Here is a 21,026-nt window from a genome sequence, read left to right as displayed (position 1 = left end):
ACGCCCGTTTCTGAAACTTTGCACATGTCTTCTGGATCATAAATGTGATGTGTCTGTCGAGTTTCATGCATTTTCAAGCATGTGAAGAGTCTCAAAAGCATCCGAAAAGAATATTAAAGTTTGATGCGTTGCCACGGCAACAGTATCTAAGATAACAATAATCCTTTCACAGGTCTACATCTGTCGTGTGTCTACATTATACACATAAAGTTTGAAGCAAATCGGATAAAAATAAGAGGGTGATTTCAAAGCATTTTGAAAGTGACACACTTCCTGCTGCCAGTTGGTGGCGCTATAACTTTGACTCACAATAGTCACATCCATGTGATCGGCCTCTTACAACGAACACACTGCTGAAGTTTCGTCAAGATCAGTTAATGTATGCAGAAGTTATAACACACTTCCTGTTTCCATTATTCGCCATAAATTCGTTTCCTCGCCACGGCCAAACCGTTCGAGATATCAAAAATCCGTTCGCAATTTCGCATCCTCAATGTCTTGACTTCATGCTGACCAAGTTTGGAGGCGAATGGATGAATTCCCTAGGAGGAGTACATCAAAATCCACAGCATGCGTTTCCAAACAACCCATAATAGCCGACTTCCTGTTGGGCTGGCGTCAAAAGTAAAAGTACGAAAGTTGTTCGGCCCAATGAGATCTATATGTGTACCGAGTTTCCTATTATTACATGCAAGCGTGTCTGATTTATGGACCAAGTTTTCGGACCTCGTTCAAGGGGGCGCTGTTGAGCCCCCCTGCCACGCCCGGGTACCAGCTTCAGCCCAGCCCTGATGGCCGCGGGTTCTGACCCGTGTGCAAAGTTTCAAGAGTTTTCGAGCATGTTAAGGGCCCCAAAAGTGCCCGAAAGGTTGACAAAAAAATAATAATAAATATAGCTGCGAGCAGCGATTACGGGCCCAAGCCGGTGGCACCGCAACCCCGGTGCCTTTAGTTACCTAAAGGCACCGGGGTGGCGGTACCGCCGGCTTTGGCCCTCCATCGCTGCTCGCAGCTATATTTATATATATATATATATATATATATATATATATATATATATATATACATACACACACATACATATATATGTATATATATATATATATATATATATTATTGTTCAAAAGTTTGGGGTCAGTAAGATTTTTAATGTTTTTAGGAGAAGTCTCTTCTGCTCACCAAGGCTGCATTTATTGATTAAAAATACAAACAAAAACAGTAATATTGTGAAATATTATTCCAATTTAAAACAGCTGTTTTCAATTTTTAAATATTTTACATAGTAATTCATTTCTGTGATCAAAGTTGAGTTTTCAGCATCATTACTCCACTCTTCAGTGTCACATGATCCTTCAGAAATCATACTAATATGATGATTGATGCTCAATAAATATTCATTATTATTTTCAATGTTGAAAACAGTTGTGTACAGATTTTTTTTTTTTTCAAAATGCTTTGATGAATGTAAAGTTCAAAAGAACAGCATATATTTCAAATATATATATTTTTAACATTATAAATGTCTTTACTGTAACTGTTGATCAGTTTAACTCATCCTTCATAAATAAAAGTACTGATTTATTTTATTTATTTCCCCAAAAAATAAAATTTTAATTATTACTAACCCAAAACTTTTGAGCGGTAGTGTTTAACGTTACAAAAGCTTTAGATTTCAGATAAATGCTGTTCTTTTGAACTTTCTATTCATCAAAGACTGTACACAACTGTTTTCGACATTTAAAATAATAATGAATGTTTCTTGAGTATCAATCATCATATTAGAATAATTTCTGAAGGATCATGTGACAGTGACGACTGGAGTAATGATGCTGAAAACTCAGCTTTGATCACAGGAATAAATAACAGTTTAAAATATATTAAAATAGAAAGCAGCTGTTTTAAATTGGAATAATATTTTACAATATTACTGTTTTTGTTTGTATTTTTAATCAAATAAATGCAGCCTTGGTGAGCAGAAGAAACTTCTCTGGTATGTGCGCGCCACAGACTGCACGCACGTCCGCTTAGAGTTCCGCCTTTTGCCGTTCGTCAATATTACGTTATTAGAAAAATATTTTTTTAGAGAATCGATTTTTTGACATTTGTGAATCGATTCAGAATCGTCCACGTCCGCATCGCGATGCATCTAAGAATACTTTTTTTCTCCCACCCCTAGATTTCATACAACAGGTTAATAAACAGTTACAATTAAGTCACTTACATTTTAGATGCAATGTTGACTGTTTTTGTTCTGTTTCAGCAGCGAAAATAGTTAAACAAAGATCACGGCAGAACCATCACGCATCACGTGTTTTCTCATAACTGAACGATTCAGCATTTTTAACGAATCGGTTGACTCAAAGATTGAATAATCAATCCATAAACATCTGTCTTAATCATGATCGACTCATTCGAACGAATCGTTTGAACGAATGAATCAATGACTCGCTTATTAAGATGGATGCCTGGCGACACCTAATGGCGGTTTAGTGTTGTTTAAAAGCATCATTCTTTCCCACATGTGTGTGATTTGTGTGTGCAACATTATCATTATTTTTCTTACACTATTATATTAGCGATTTAAAAGCACCCACTCGTGTCACACGTCGATTAACCGGTGGGAAAATATCCTCAGACACATACCTAATACATGTATATTTAAATACAATATTGGCCTACCTGGTAAAAAGTTTTATATACTATTTTGATGTCCTTTTGGACACAAGAGGGCAGTATAGCCCTATGTTTGCTTTTTTGTTGAACCAAATAGCACTAAATAGCCTGTTTTAACTTTTTCATTCTTCTTGAATTGCAAAAACAGAATAAAATGGGTTTAGTTGTGATATTTGTATACTTTTATATAGAAATAAATGGTATATAATTACATTTTTAGAAGATTTTTAGTGTTTCCTTTTTGGACATTATTTAATCCCTCGCCATAGCAAAACCGTTTGAGATATTTATTATCCATTCACAATTTAGCATATTTAATGTAGTTTCATCATGTTGAAAAAGTTTGGTACGAATAAAATAAATAGTTTAAGAGGAGTGGCTAAAAATTCAGAGGCTGATTTTGCAAAAAAATCCACATTCAGACCAAAATATCTGACTTCCTGATGGCCAGAGCTATTGAATGTAAATTAGAAAGTTGTCCGGCTTGATGAGAACAATATACAAACTATTTTTTCTTTACTGTAGTTAAAACTAACCCCCCCACTTTTGTCAAAAGCATGTTGAAAGTGACACACTTCCTGCTGCCAGTTGGTGGCGCTATAACTTTGACTCACAATAGCTACATCCATCTGATCGGCCTCTTACCACGAACACACTGCTGAAGTTTCATCAAGATCAGTTAATGTATGCAGAAGTTATTCCACTTCCGTGTTTCTCTTTTCTCGCCATAAATTCGATTCCTCGCCACAGCCAAACCGTTCGAGATATCAAAAATCCGTCCGCAATTTAGCATCCTCAATGTCTTGACTACATCCACACCGAGTTTGAAGGGGGCACGGTGAATTTTCTAGGAGGAGTATTTCACATTCCACAGCAAGCGTTTTCCAAACAACCCATAATAGCCGACTTCCTGTTGGGCTGGCGTAAAACTTGACTGGGGTAAAGTTGTTCGGCCCGATGAGATCTATATGTGTACCGAGTTTCATATTAATTCATGCGAGCGTGTTTGATATATGGATCAAGTTTTAGAACCCCGTTCAAGGGGGCGCTGTTGAGCCCCCCAGCCACGCCCGGGTCCCAGCTTCAGCCCGGCCCTGATGGCCGTGGGTTCTGACCTGTGTGCAAAGTTTCAAGAGTTTTTGAGCACGTTAAGGACCCCAAAAGCCCCTGAAACCTTGATTAACAATATAAAAGCAATAGTCAAATCCCCCCCTCCCCTCACACACACACAGACACAGAGAGGGAGAGAAAATTCTTCAGAAAATCCACATTCAAACCAAAATATCTCTCTTCCTGTTGGTCAGAGATGGTTCATGTAAATTAGAAAGTTGTCCGTCTTGATGAGAACAATACACATACCAAGTTTTGTTGCTGTTGATAAAACTAACACCCCCACTTATGACTAAAGGTGGCGCTACTGAGCCCCTCACCACGCCCGTTTCTGAAACTTTGCACATGTCTACTGGATAATAAATGTGATGTGTCTGTCGAGTTTCATGCAATTTCAAGTATGTTAAGAGTCTCAAAAGCATAAAAAAAGAATATTAAAGTTTGATGCGTTGCCACGGCAACAGTATCTAAGATATCAATAATCCTTTCACAGGTTTACATCTGCCGTGTGTCTACATTGTACACATAAAGTTTGAAGCAAATCTGGTAAAAATAAGACAGTGATTTCAAAGCATTTTAATAGTGATGTACTTCCTGCTGCCTGTTGGTGGCGCTATAACTTTGACTCACAATAGTCACATCTGTGCGATCGGCCTCTTACAACGAACACACTGCTGAAGTTTCATCAAGATCAGTTAATGTATGCAGAAGTTATAACACACTTCCTGTTTCATTTTTTCGCCATAAATTCGTTTCCTCGCCACGGCCAAACCGTTCGAGATATCAAAAATCCGTCCGCAATTTAGCATCCTCAATGTCTTGACTTCATGCACACCGAGTTTGGAGGCGAATCGATGAATTCCCTAGGAGGAGTACATTAAATTCCACAGCATGCGTTTCCAAACAACCCTAAATAGCCGACTTCCTGTTGGGCTGGCGTAAAACTTAGAGCACGAAAGTTGTTCGGCCCGATGAGTTCTATATGTGTACCGAGTTTCATATTATTACATGCAAGCGTGTCTGATTTATGGACAAGTGTTCGGATCCCGTTCCAGGGGGCGCTGTCGAGCCCCCCTGCCACGCCCGGGTACCAGCTTCAGTCCGGCCCTGATGGCCGCGGGTTCTGACCTGTGTGCAAAATTTCAAGAGTTTTCGAGCATGTTAAGGGCCCCAAAAGTGCCCGAAAGGTTGACAAAATAATAATAATAATAATAATAATAATCCTACCGAAAACAATAGGGCCTTCGCCCTTTCAGGGCTTGGGCCCTAAATATAGCTGCGAGCAGCGATTACGGGCCCAAGCCGGTGGCACCGCAACCCCGATGCCTTTAGTTACCTAAAGACACCGGGGTGGCGGTGCCGCCGGCTTGGGCCCTCCATCGCTGCTCGCAGCTATATTTATTTATATATATACAGTATATATATAACAAAAGATATATACATTATATATATATCAGACAAGTAATATTCTCTGTCTTGTCACTTCACAAAAAAATGGTACAAATTGTACTACTGACTATTTAAACAGAGCAGTGTAATTTTGATAAGTTAGGTTGACTATTTTATAATTATATTTTATTAGGGCTATAATGAACAGGCTGCGATGTCAAGATTGCAATGCTGGTGTGTGTGTGTGTGTGTGTGTGTGTGTGTGTGTGTGTGTCGTGGGCGTGATTGAACAGTGGAGACATAAAAATATACTTTATGGTGCTAACTTTAAAATTGAAATAAAATGCTCACGGCTGCACGGGAATTCATTCCTACTTCCATAGGAATTCATTGAAAAATCTCGCTCTGCTCCCAACCATAATCAATGTCAGTGCGGACGAACATATTTTACTTTCGTTTTTAAGTTAGCGATTCAAAAGCCCCCAGCGGTGTCACACGTCAATTAACCGGTGGTAAAATTATATTCTCACTGTCACATACATAGTATAGGCCGCCTACCTGAAAGAGAGTTTAGCTTGCCCGACCATAGTAGCCTGATTAGAACGTCAATGACAAAAAAATAACTTGGGAATCACTAAAACGAGAGATTATTCTAATTATATTACATTAATTTTAAGTTGCAATCAACAGTTGATAATAAATGTATTACTGATCAATGGTAACGAGGTTGCGCTGCTGAGGCTCGTGCAGCTTCTCCAGGAGAAACGTAAAAAACTGAGCGCAGCACACAAAAAAGAAACCCAGTTAACAACATACTGACTATAAAAATTACAAATATGGAGTTTTTATATATTTTATAACATATGATAAGAGCAACCTCACTTGACGAGTAGGCTGTGTTTCCTGAATACAATCACGATTGAAACTGCGACATTGATTTCATCAACAGGTTAATAAACAGTTACAATTAAGTCACTTACATTTAAGATGCAATATTGACTGTTTTTGTTCTGTTTCAGCAGCAAAAATAGTTAAACCAAGATCACAGCAGAACCATCGCGCATCTCACAGCAACTTGTTTTCTCATTTCTGAATGATTCAGCATTTTGAACGAATCGGTTGACTCAAAGATTCAATGACCAATCCATAAACATCTGTCTCAATCATGAATGACTCAGTCATTCGAACGAATCGTTTGAACAAATTAATTAATGACTCGCTCATTAAGACGATCGCCTGTCATTCTTTCCAACGTGTGTGCACCATTATCAATGTCTGTGCGGACGTCTTTACTTTCACTTTTATATTAGCGATTTAAAAGCACCCGCTCGTGTCACACATCGATTAACCAATGGGAAAATATCCTCACAGTCATATACCTAATAAATTTATATTTAAATACAATAGGCCTACCTAGTAAAACGTTTTATATACTATTTGGATATCCTTTTGGACACAAGAGGGCAGTATAGCCCTATGTTTGCTTTTTTGTTGAACCAAATAGCACTAAATAGCCTGTTCATAACTTCTTCATACTTCTTGAATTGCAAAAACAGAATAAAATGGGTTTAGTTCTAATATTTGTATAATTTTATATAAAAATAAATGGTGTATAATTACATTTTTAGAAGTTATGAGATGTTTCCTGCTTCCTTTTTGACATTAATTTAATCCCTCGCCATAGCAAAACCGTTTGAGATATTCAATTTCCGTTCACAATTTAGCATCTTTAATGTATTTTCATCATGTTGAAAAAGTTTGGTGGGAATAAAATAAATATTTTAAGAGGAGTGGCTAAAAATTCAGAGGCTGATTTTGCAAAAAAATCCACATTCAGACCAAAATATCTGACTTCCTCATGGCCGGAGCTAATGAATGTAAATTAGAAAGTTGTTCGGCTTGATGAGAACAATATACAAACTATTTTTTTTTACTGTAGTTAAAACTAACCCCCCCACTTTTGTCAAAAGCATGTTGAAAGTGACACACTTCCTGCTGCCAGTTGGTGGCGCTATAACTTTGGCTCACAATAGTTACATCCATCTGATCGGCCTCTTACCACGAACACACTGGTGAAGTTTCATCAAGATCAGTTAATGTATGCAGAAGTTATACCACTTCGTGTTTCTCTTTTCTCGCCATAATTTCGTTTCCTCGCCACGGCCAAACCGTTCGAGATATCAAAAATCCGTCCGCAATTTAGCATCCTCAATGTCTTGACTTCATGCACACCGAGTTTGGTGGGGATTGGATGAATTCTCTAGGAGGAGTACTTCGCATTCCACAGCGAGCGTTTTCCAAACAACCCATAATAGCCGACTTCCTGTTGGGCTGGCGTAAAACTTGACCGGGGGAAAGTTGTTCGGCCCGATGAGATCTATATGTGTACCGAGTTTCATATTAATTCATGCAAGCGTGTTTGATCTATGGACCAAGTTTTGGGACCCCTTTCAAGGGGGCGCTGTTGAGCCCCCCTGCCACGCCCGGGTACCAGCTTCAGCCCGTCCCTGATGGCAGGGGGTTCTGACTTGTGTGCAAAGTTTCAAGAGTTTTTGAGCATGTTAAGGACCCCAAAAGCCCCAGAAACCTTGATTAACAATACAAAAGCAATAGTCAAATCCCCCCTCCCCTCACACACACAGAGACACAGAGAGAGGGAGAGAAAATTCTTCAGAAAATCCACATTCAAACCAAAATATCTCTCTTCCTGTTGGTCGGAGATATATCATGTAAATTAGAAAGTTGTCCGTCTTGATGAGAACAATACACATACCAAGTTTTGTTGCTGTTGATAAAACTAACCCCCCCACTTATGACTAAAGGTGGCGCTACTGAGCCCCTCACCACGCCCGTTTCTGAAACTTTGCACATGTCTACGGGCTAATAAATGTGATGTGTCTGTCGAGTTTCATGCAATTTCAAGTATGTTAAGAGTCTCAAAAGCATAAAAAAAGAATATTAAAGTTTGATGCGTTGCCACGGCAACAGTATCTAAGATATCAATAATCATTTCACAGGTTTACATCTGCCGTGTGTCTACATTCTACACATAAAGTTTGAAGCAAATCTGGTAAAAATAAGACAGTGATTTCAAAGCATTTTAATAGTGATGTACTTCCTGCTGCCTGTTGGTGGCGCTATAACTTTGACTCACAATAGTCACATCTGTGCGATCGGCCTCTTACAACGAACACACTGCTGAAGTTTCATCAAGATCAGTTAATGTATGCAGAAGTTATAACACACTTCCTGTTTAATTTTTTCGCCATAAATTCGTTTCCTCGCCACGGCCAAACCGTTCGAGATATCAAAAATCCGTCCGCAATTTAGCATCCTCAATGTCTTGACTTCATGCTGACCGAGTTTGGAGGAGATTGGATGAATTCTCTAGGAGGAGTACATTAAATTCCACAGCATGCGTTTCTAAACAACCCTAAATAGCCGACTTCCTGTTGGGCTGGCGTAAAACTTAGAGCACGAAAGTTGTTCGGCCCGATGAGATCTATATGTGTACCGAGTTTCATATTATTACATGCAAGCGTGTTTGATTTATGGACACGTGTTCGGATCCCGTTCCAGGGGGCGCTGTCGAGCCCCCCTGCCACGCCCGGGTACCAGCTTCAGCCCAGCCCTGATGGCCGCGGGTTCTGACCTGTGTGCAAAGTTTCAAGAGTTTTCGAGCATGTTAAGGGCCCCAAAAGTGCCCGAAAGGTTGACAAAATAATAATAATAATAATAATAATAATAATCCTACCGAAAACAATAGGGCCTTCGCCCTTTCAGGGCTTGGGCCCTAATAATAATAATCCTACCGAAAACAATAGGGCCTTCGCCCTTTCAGGGCTTGGGCCCTAATAATAATCCTACCGAAAACAATAGGGCCTTCGCCCTTTCAGGGCTTGGGCCCTAATAATAATCCTACCGAAAACAATAGGGCCTTCGCCCTTTCAGGGCTTGGGCCCTAATAAATAATCCTACCGAAAACAATAGGGCCTTCGCCCTTTCAGGGCTTGGGCCCTAATAATAATCCTAACGAAAACAATAGGGCCTTCGCCCTTTCAGGGCTTGGGCCCTAAAAATAATCCTAACGAAAACAATAGGGCCTTCGCCCTTTCAGGGCTTGGGCCCTAATAATAACAAATAATCCTACCGAAAACAATAGGGCCTTCGCCCTTTCAGGGCTTACCTAAAGGCACCGGGGTGGCGGTGGCGCCGGCTTTGGCCCTTCATCGCTGCTCGCAGCTATATTTATATATATATATATATATATATATATATATATATACATATATATATAAATATATATATATATTTAAATAATATATAATATATATAATATATTATATATAAAATATATAATATAAATTCAAAGCATTTAGAAAGTGACACACTTCCTGCTGCCAGTTGGTGGCGCTATAACTTTGTCTCACAATAGTCACATCCATGTGATCGGCCTCTTACAACGAACACACTGCTAAAGTTTCATCAAGATCAGTTAATGTATGCTGAAGTTATAACACACTTCCTGTTTCCATTATTCGCCATAAATTCGTTGGGCTGGTGTATATATATATACATATATATATATATATATATATATATATATATATACATACATAAAAGACAGAAAATATTACTTGTCTTACCTTATTCTGAATTTATGATACACTCAAAATATTCCACAACATTGATTAACCCGTTTATTAACCCGTTGATTAACCGGTGGTAAAATATTCTCACCGTCACATACCTAGTATATTTTTATATAGAGACAATAGGCCTACCTGATTTTGAACTCAAGAGGGCAGTATAGCACTATGAATGACATGATTTATTTATTTATTGGACAAAAAAAAAACATTCTTGCTGTTTTTAAACTTAAAAAATTATTAAATTAAAAAAAATAATAAAATGGGTTTAGTTCTGATATCTGTATAATTTTATATAGAAATAAATGGTGTATAATTAAATTTTTAGAAGATACGAGGGTTTTAGTGTTTCCATTTTTTGACATTACTTTAATCCCTCACCATAGCAAAACCGTTTGAGATATGTATAATCCGTTCACAATTTAGCATCTTTAATGTATTTTCATCATGTTGAAAAAGTTTGGTGTGAATAAAATAAACCACCTAGCAGGAGTGGGTAAAAATTCAGAGGCTGATTTTGCAAAGAAATCCACATTCAAACCAAAATATCTGACTTCCTGTTGCTCGGAGCTAATGACTGTAAATTAGAAAATTGTCCTGCTCGATGAGACCGATATGCGTACTGATTTTTGTAACTGTGGGTAAAAGTAACCCCCCCACTTTTGTCAAAAGCATTTTGAAAGTGACACACTTCCTGCTACCAGTTGGTGGCGCTATAACTTTGACTCACAATAGTTACATCCATCTGATCGGCCTCTTACCACGAACACACTGCTGAAGTTTCATCAAGATCAGTTAATGTGTGCAGAAGTTATAACACTTCGTGTTTCTCTTTTCTCGCCATAAATTCGTGTCCTCGCCACGGCCAAACCGTTCGAGATATCAAAAATCCGTCTGCAATTTAGCATCCTCAATGTCTTGACTTCACGCTGACCGAGTTTGGAGGCGATTGGATGAATTCTCTAGGATGAGTACATCAAATTCCACAGCATGCGTTTTTCAAACAACCCATAATAGCCGACTTCCTGTTGGGCGGAGCTAATAACTTAGAGTGCGGAAGTTGTTCGGCCCGATGAGATCTATATGTGTACCGAGTTTCATATTAATTCATGCAAGCGTGTTTGATATATGGACCAAGTTTTCAGACCGTGTTCAAGGGGGCGCTGTTGAGCCCCCCGCCACGCCCGGGTACCAGCTTCAGCCCGGCCCTGATGGCCGTGGGTTCTGACCTGTGTGAAAAGTTTCAAGAGTTTTTGAGCACATTAAGGGCCCCAAAAGCCCCTGAAACCTTGAAAAACAAAGATGAAATGGAATAGACAAATCCCCCCCACCCCCTCCACACACACACACAGAGAGAGAGAGAAAATTCTCCAGAAAATCCACATTCAAACCAAAATATCTGACTTCCTGTTGGTCTGAGCTAATGACAATAAATTAGAAAGTTGTCCGGCCTGATGAGAACAATATACGTACCAAGTTTTGTGATTCTAGGAAAAACTAAGCCCCCATTATTGGCTAAAGGTGGCGCTACTGAGCCATTCCACCACGCCCGTTTCTGAAACGTTGCACATGTCTACTGGATAATAAATGTGATGTGTCTGTCGAGTTTCATGCAATTTCAAGTATGTTAAGAGTCTCAAAAGCTTAAAAAAAGAATATTAAAGTTTGAAGCATTGCCACGGCAACAGTATCTAAGATATCAATAATCCTTTCACAGGTCTACATCTGCCGTGTGTCTACATTATACACATAAAGTTTGAAGCAAATCGGGTAAATATAAGAGGGTGATTTCAAAGCATTTTGAAAGTGACACACTTCCTGCTGCCAGTTGGTGGCGCTATAACTTTGACTCACAATAGTTACATCCATGTGATCGGCCACTTACAACGAACACACTGCTGAAGTTTAATCAAGATCAGTTAATGTATGCAGAAGTTATAACACACTTCCTGTTTCCATTATTCGCCATAAATTCGTTTCCTCGCCACGGCCAAACCTTTCGAGATATCAAAAATCCCCTGGCAATTTTTCATCCTCAATGTCTTGACTTCATGCACACCGAGTTTGGTGGCGATCGGGTGAATTCTCTAGGAGAAGTGTTTCAAATACCAGACCATGCGTTTCCAAACAACCCTTAATAACCGACTTCCTGTTGGGCTGGCGTAAAAAGTAAAAGTACGAAAGTTGTTCAGCCCGATGAGATCTATATGTGTACCGAGTTTCATATTATTACATGCAAGCATGTTTGATTTATGGACCAAGTTTTCGGACCCCGTTCAAGGGGGCGCTGTTGAGCCCCCCTGCCACGCCCGTGTCCCAGCTTCAGCCTGGCCCTGATGGCCGCAGGTTCTGACCCGTGTGCAAAGTTTCAAGAGTTTTTGAGAATGTTAAGAGCCCCAAAAGTGCCTGAATAGTCGTAAGAAAAATAATAATAATAATAATAAATATAAATATAGCTGCGAGCAGCGATTACGGGCCCAAGCCGGTGGCACCGCAACCCCGGTGCCTTTAGTTACCTAAAGGCACCGGGGATGGCGGTGCCGCCGGCTTTGGCCCTCCATCGCTGCTCGCAGCTATATTTATATATATATATATATATATATATATACACACACACACACACACAGACACATATATATATATATATATATGTGTGTGTGTGTATATATGTGTATATAAATATCTATCTATCTATCTATCTATCTATATCTATATCTATATCTATATATATATATATATATATACACACACACACACACACACACATATACATATATATATATATATATATATATATATATACAGAAAGTATATAAGACAGAAATTATTACTTGTCTTACCTTATTCTGATTTTATGATACACTCAAAATATTCCACAACAAATCCTTTAAATTTAATGTAAAAATAAAAACGAAAGTAAGCAGTGTTGGTCTCACGTAACCCTCTCATTAGAATCAAAATGTTTCAATATTTGTGATGTATTTGGATGCTAAACTATTAACCCCCTCACTTTTGTCAAAAGCATTTTGAAAGTGACACACTTCCTGCTACCAGTTGGTGGCGCTATAACTTTGACTCACAATAGTTACATCCATCTGATCGGCCTCTTACCACGAACACACTGCTGAAGTTTAATCAAGATCAGTTAATGTGTGCAGAAGTTATACCACTTCATGTTTCTCTTTTCTTGCCATAAATTCGTTTCCTCGCCACGACCAAACCATTCGAGATATCAAAAATCAGTCCGCAATTTAGCATCCTCAATGTCTTGACTTCATACGGACCAAGTTTGGAGGCGATTGGATGAATTCTCTAGGAAGAGGACATCAAATTCCACAGCATGCGTTTTTCAAACAACCCATAATAGCCGACTTCCTGTTGGGCGGAGCTAATAACTTAGAGTGCGGAAGTTGTTCGGCCCGATGAGATCTATATGTGTACCGAGTTTCATATTAATTCATGCAAGCGTGTTTGATATATGGACCAAGTTTTTAGACCGTGTCCAAGGGGGCGCTGTTGAGCCCCCCTGCCACGCCCGGGTACCAGCTTCAGCCCGGCCCTGATGACCGTGGGTTCTGACCTGTGTGGAAAGTTTCAAGAGTTTTTGAGCACGTTAAGGGCCCCAAAAGCCCCTGAAACCTTGAAGAACAAAGATTAAATGGAATAGACAAATCCCCCCCCCCACACACACACACACAGACACACAGAGAGAGAGAGAAAATTCTCCAGAAAATCCACATTCAAACCAAAATATCTGACTTCCTGTGGGTCTGAGGTAATGACTGTAAATTAGAAAGGTGTCCTGCTTGATGAGAACAATACACCTACCAAGTTTTGTGATTCTAGGAAAAACTAAGCCCCCATTTTTGACTAAAGGTGGCGCTACTGAGCCATTCCACCACGCCCATTTCTGAAACTTTGCACATGTCTACTGTATAATAAATGTGATGTGTCTGTTGAGTTTCATGCATTTTCAAGCATGTGAAGAGTCTCAAAAGCATCCGAAAAGAATATTAAAGTTTGATGCGTTGCCACGGCAACAGTATCTAAGATATCAATAATCCTTTCACAGGTCTACATCTGCCGTGTGTCTACATTATACACATAAAGTTTTAAGCAAATCGGGTAAAAATAAGAAAGTGATTTCAAAGCATTTTGAAAGTGACACACTTCCTGTTGCCAGTTGGTGGCGCTATAACTTTTACTCACAAAGGTCACATCCATGTGATCGGCCTCTTACAACGAACACACTGCTGAAGTTTCAGCAAGATCAGATAATGTATGCAGAAGTTATAACACACTTCCTGTGTCCCATTATTCGCCATAAATTTGTTTCCTCGCCACGGCCAAACCGTTCGAGATATCAAAAATCTGTTCGCAAGAATTCATCCTCAATGTCTTGACTTCATTCACACCGAGTTTGGCGGCGATCGGATGAATTCCCTAGGAGGAGTATTTCACATTCCATTGTATGCGTTTTCCAAACAACGTATAATAACCGACTTCCTGTTGGGCTTTTGTAAAACTTAGAGCACGAAAGTTGTTCGGCCCGATGAGATCTATATGTGTACTGAGTTTCATATTATTACATGCAAGCGTGTTTGATATATGGACCAAGATTTCGGACCCCATTCCAGGGGGCGCTGTCGAGCCCCCCTGCCACGCCCGGGTACCAGCTTCAGTCCGGCCCTGATGGCCGCGGGTTCTGACCTGTGTGCAAAGTTTCAAGAGTTTTTGAGCATGTTAAGGGCCCCAAAAGTGGCAAAAAGGCAAAAAAAAAAATAATGAAGAAAAATAAAAATAAAAATAAAAAAATAAAAAATAATAATCCTTACGAAAACAATAGGGCCTTCGCCCTTTCAGGGCTTGGGCCCTAATAATCCTACCGAAAACAATAGGGCCTTCGCCCTTTCAGGGCTTGGGCCCTAATAAATAATCCTACCGAAAACAATAGGGCCTTCGCCCTTTCAGGGCTTGGGCCCTAATAATCCAAACGAAAACAATAGGGCCTTCGCCCTTTCAGGGCTTGGGCCCTAATAATAATAATAAAAATAATCCTAACGAAAACAATAGGGCCTTCGCCCTTTCAGGGCTTGGGCCCTAATAATAAATAATCCTACCGAAAACAATAGGGCCTTCGCCCTTTCAGGGCTTGGGCCCTAATAATAATAATCCTAACGAAAACAATAGGGCCTTCGCCCTTTCAGGGCTTGGGCCCTAATAATAATAATCCTACCGAAAACAATAGGGCCTTCGCCCTTTCAGGGCTTGGGCCCTAATAAATAATCCTACGGGAAACAATAGGGACCTTCGCCCTTTCAGGGCTTGGGCCCTAATAATCCTACCGAAAACAATAGGGCCTTCGCCCTTTCAGGGCTTGGGCCCTAAAAATAATCCTTACGAAAACAATAGGGCCTCCGCCCTTTCAGGGCTTGGGCCCTAATTAATGCTTTATTTAATTGTTTGAATGAAAATGTAGATATGTTACACTATATACACATCTAGAGTGTATTCATGCATAGCTATGTCATATGACATACATTGCATTTTGTTTGTTTTATTGAATTATATCATTTTTCTCCAAAGGCGATTCTTTGCACAGCTGTCCAAGGTCTCCTTTGTGCAGACATTACAAACGCTGAGGAAACCCGTTCTAGGTAGGGCTGTCGAGTTACTGATGTTATGAGGTGTGTGTGTATATATATATATATATATATATATATATATATATATATATATATATATATATATATATATATATATTATGGGTTTACATACATAATATGAGATATCTTAATATATATTTTCTTAGATAATTCATTATAATACATTTAAAAAATGCATTTTTTTTTTGTTATTTATAGGCCTAGGCCTGAGGGATGAAACGAGAGTTAAATTCAACAAGAAAAAGAAGAAAACATAAAGCAGCAGTAAGCCGCTTTTGCTTGTGGATGAAAATTTTTGGATATAAAATAAATAAATTAACATATTCAAGAGATGACAATTTTGGGATTCAGTAATAAAAATAAATAATATCGTTAAGGATAAAAGGGTGGGTCACATTAGTAGGGTTAAATATAAGAACTTAAATCAACCCTAAATGTATTCACAAAATAAATGGGCAGCAGTTTCTTTTTTATAAAGACCACAAAATGAGCAAGTTTAATCAAAATCAAGATATGTACAGATAGATTAATTAAACGTGTCGTTCTAATCTTTTAAGTTGTTGCGCGTGTGATAACGCGTCGTAGGTCACATGATAACGTCAACATGGCAGATGTCCGGCTCGCATTCATACTCAACGAGATTTGGCTATAAAGTACCTACTCTTTTAGCGCTCGTTAAGTAAGTACTTATTGAAATTAAGTACCTACTCATTGAGTATGCGGTTTCGAACGCAGCCTCTGACTTATAGCTCAAATTTCCACAAAGAGGACTGTGAATCCCTTTTACTCTGATTAAGAGCAATATTAAAATGATTGGGGAGAATGACAAAAAAAAGGTTAGACGGCAAAATAAATCTGCAAGAAATAGAAAATGCCCTGAAAAAAAATGAAACATGGGAAGTCACCTGGAATTGATGGGTTTACCTCGGAATTTTTGACGTTTTTTTGGGAAGATATCAAAGAATTGTTATTGAATGCATTTATCGAATGTCTTACTCCAACAATGAAAACTGGTATAATAACCCTACTCCCCAAAACAAAAAAAGATAAAACAAATTTAGACAACTGGAGGCCTATTATTAAGTTATATTATAGGCTATAAGTTATTAGCGTTAATATATGCAGAGAGATTGAAAACAGTAATTGATAAAATGGTAGATGAAACTCAGTCTGCGTTTATAAAAGGTAGAAGTATGTAATAATGTGAGATTAATATTGGACATGCTGGACTATCGGTCTATTCTGGAATCGGAAAGCCTGATTTTATTTTACAAAGCTTTCGATTCTATAGAACACGATTTTTTTATTTTCTACTTTAGAAAATTTTGGATTCGACAAAAAATTTTGTTCAGTAATCAATATGTTCTATACTGATATTTGCAGTTATGTCTCCTTAAACGCAGGACTAACACCAAGAATAAATATAACTTGCGGAATAAGACAAGGATGTCCAATTAGTCCCAAGTTGTTCATTTTATGTTCACAGCTACTAGCATATCTGATATTAAATCATCCAAATTTTCAGGGTAGCCTATAAATTTTTTTGATTACGAATTTCGCCTTAGTCAGTTTGCAGACGACACTAGCCGCGTTTCCATTACCCTTCAAATTGCGCAAATTGAAATTGCGAATTGAAAATACGCCCAATGGAAACACGTCAATTTCGCCAAAACTCCCATTTATCGCAAAAAAAGTTTTTCCGCTGGTTTTTCAAGCAATTCGAAAAAGAAATATTTCCCAAAACTGCAATGGAAACAGTTTTTGCGCATTTACAGGTCACCTGACGTAGATGACTCGGTGTGTTTGGACAGAATACGAGACAGAGTTCTTTATTAAATTCATAAAAGACAAAATAATGATAGAAATACTGGATTCTAAACCTCAAAGAAATGCCACAATCAAGACCTCGAAGCAGAAATGAGGGAGAAAAACCCAGAAACACCTCATATGTGCCGCTCACAGTATAAGAGTCTTTCCTTGCCATTAATGCTTGGATAACACACCTACGTTTCCTTCCATTAATAATAATAATAATGTCTAGTGCAGTACGTGGCTGTTATATATATATAAACTTACCAACGTTCGTTGCCATGATCGTCCGTTGGAATGACTTATCGCGAGAGGAAAAAATGACGTTTCAGTCGCATAACATCGGTTAATGGAAACGCCGTCATTTCGCAATAGTTTTTTATCGATATTTAGAAAAAATCGCAAAAGTTTTGCGCGAATCTTTAATGGGATAAATCTATGGTTAGCAATTCATTGCAAATAATTTCAATTTTTTCCAAAGCTTCAGGTCTTCGTTTAAATATGAAAGTGTGAACTACTTGCGTTATATGACTGTATAGATACAGAAATCCCTGTTAATAAAAGAAGTTAAATATCTTGGAGTTAAGATGGTTAAAGATGAAAAACAAAGAGAGGAAATTAATATGAAAGAAAAAATTGATCAAATATCAATTTTCCTTATTCAAATTTTCCTTATTCAAATATCAATTATCCTTAAACCACTGGCTTAGTAGAGATCTTTCCATTTTTGGGCGTAACTTATTGTCCAAGGCTGAGGGTATCCAAACTGATTTATCCATGTCAATCTCTTTACATTGCTCCAAAAAACGCGAGGAAAATTAACTATAGGCCTATATAAATTTATATGGAGAAATAAGACCTACTATGTTGGTTAAAGGCGGGGATCAAAACATTGGATTTTGAGGCAATGTTAGGAACATTTAAAATAAAGTGGTTGAAAGAGTTTCTATTGAAGCCGGATTCAATATGGTTTCAAATTCCAAAAAGTATTTTCAAGACGTTCGGTGGGTTAAACTTTCTTTTGAAATGTGACTTTGAAATTTTCTAAATTTTTTTAAATTATCTGAGTTTCATAAACAAGTTTGCATCATTGGAAGATGGCATTTACCCATAACTTTACCCCTCATTGTGCCACCTTGTGGAATAATAGAGTAATTTGTATCAAACAAAAAGTCTTTGTTCAACCAGCTTTTCCATAAAATTAGTGAACTTGAACAATTTACAATCGAAGATATTCTTATTTATAATTCTAAACTGACGAGGGACATTTCACTTTTGATTAACCTTATCATCATTATGGGTTTGAATATTCACAAAAATAAATGGAAAAAACAATTGCCAAATGTAAACTGTTTTAAAAATGAATTTCGTATGTTATTATCCTCCTTGAACCTTGTAAAAAATTCTAAACAAACTGTAGAAGCTATTAGTTATGCTGCTGAAATGTTTTTGGTCCTGTAACACATATTATTTATTTGAGAACAATGCCTTATTTTACTTTATTTTTTTATTTATTTGATCTTTTTCATTGTCAAAACTGCATTTTGTTGATACCTTGCCTTTTTCTTTGCTGTTGTCTCCACGAGAGTTTGTAATAAACATTAATAAAAAATAAAAATAAAAAAAGATTTACTTTCCCCAAAAAATCCATTGACTTGCGTTCTCTGAGCAATGAAGGCCGTAATACTTAATGCTGTCCACTAGAGGGGGCGACAGGACAATAAGTGTTTTCTACTCTCTTTCCCTGTTTGCATAAGTTTAAATGACAAATAAATGCATGAATTTCATTCATAAATAGGCCATATCTGTGTATCCACTCTCTAGTTTATTTTAAGATATTGTTATTCACACTGGGTTTTGCAGTTAATGTTTGTCCATCTGGAACTTTTATTTGTCATGAGCTCTATATTTAAGAGGTACTAGAAAAAAATATGATTCAACAACACAAACTCTGTTTTTAATAGGCAAATTTGCATTGCACACCAGAACTAACTCAATCCCATGTTCATTAAAGAGATGATATGTGTGTTGTTGCATTCCATTGCATTGTATTGCACTAACGATCAATGCAGTGCAATGCAATGTAAATCAATGCAAATCAATGCAATGCAATGCAATACAATACAATGCAATGCAACAACACACGTTATGTCTTTAATCAACATGGGAATGATTTAGTTCTGGTGTGCAATGCAATGCAATGCAAAAAGTGCATAACCTATATGTTATTCTTCAGTGCACAACGTTAGATCGCTATGCAATGCAATGCAATGCAACAACACACATATCATCTCTATAATGAACATGGGAATGATTTTGTTCTGGTGTGCAATGCAATGCAATGCGAAAAGTGCATATGTTATTCTTCAGTGCACAACATAACATTAGATCGTTAGTGCAATGCAATGCACAAATGCAATGCAATGCAATACAATGCAATGCAACAACACACGTTATGTCTTTAATCAACATGGGAATGAGGTAGTTCTAGTGTGCAATGCATTGCAATGCAAAAAGTGCATAACCTATATGTTATTCTTCAGTGCACAACGTTAGATCGTTAGTGCAATGCAATGCAATGCACCAACACACGTTATCTCTTTAGTGAACATGGGAATGATTTAGTTCTGGTGTGCAATGCAATGCAAAAAGTGCATAACCTATATGTTATTCTTCAGTGCACAACGTTAGATCGCTAAGTGCAATGCAATGCAATGCCGTGCAAAGCAATGCAAATCAATGCAATGCAATGCAATGCAATGCAATACAATGCAACACACATATCATCTCTATAATGAACATTGGAATGATTTTGTTCTGGTGTGCAATGCAATGCAAAAAGTGCATAACCTTTATGTTATTCTTCAGTGCACAACGTTAGATTGTGTGTGCAATGCAATGCAACAACACACATGTTATCTCTTCAATGAACATGGGATCGAGTTAGTTCTGTTGTGCAATCCAATGCAAGTAGTGCACAGACTACATGTTATTCTTCAATGCACAACGTTAGACAGTTTATGCAAAGCAACAACACATGTTATCTCTCTAATGAACATGGGAATGATTTAGTTCTGGTGTGCAATGCAATGCGAAAAGTGCATAACCTATATGTTATTCTTCAGTACACAACGTTAGATCGTTAGTGCAATGCAATGCAATGCACCAACACACGTTATCTCTTTAGTGAACATGGGAATGATTTAGTTCTGGTGTGCAATGCAATGCAAAAAGTGCATAACCTATATGTTATTCTTCAGTGCACAACGTTAGATCGCTAAGTGCAATGCAATGCAATGCCGTCCAAAGCAATGCAAATCAATGCAATGCAATGCAATGCAATGCAATACAATGCAACACACATATCATCTCTATAATGAACATTGGAATGATTTTGTTCTGGTGTGCAATGCAATGCAAAAAGTGCATAACCTTTATGTTATTCTTCAGTGCACAACGTTAGATTGTGTGTGCAATGCAATGCAACAACACACATGTTATCTCTTCAATGAACATGGGATCGAGTTAGTTCTGTTGTGCAATCCAATGCAAGTAGTGCACAGACTACATGTTATTCTTCAATGCACAACGTTAGACAGTTTATGCAAAGCAACAACACATGTTATCTCTCTAATGAACATGGGAATGATTTAGTTCTGGTGTGCAATGCAATGCGAAAAGTGCATAACCTATATGTTATTCTTCAGTACACAACGTTAGATCGTTAGTG

Source organism: Abramis brama, assembly GCF_963993115.1.
Source record: "Abramis brama genome assembly, chromosome: 12".
In the NCBI taxonomy this organism is placed as follows: domain Eukaryota; kingdom Metazoa; phylum Chordata; class Actinopteri; order Cypriniformes; family Leuciscidae; genus Abramis; species Abramis brama.
The sequence above is the reverse complement of the archived record's forward strand: the minus strand, read 5'-3'. Positions refer to the sequence as shown.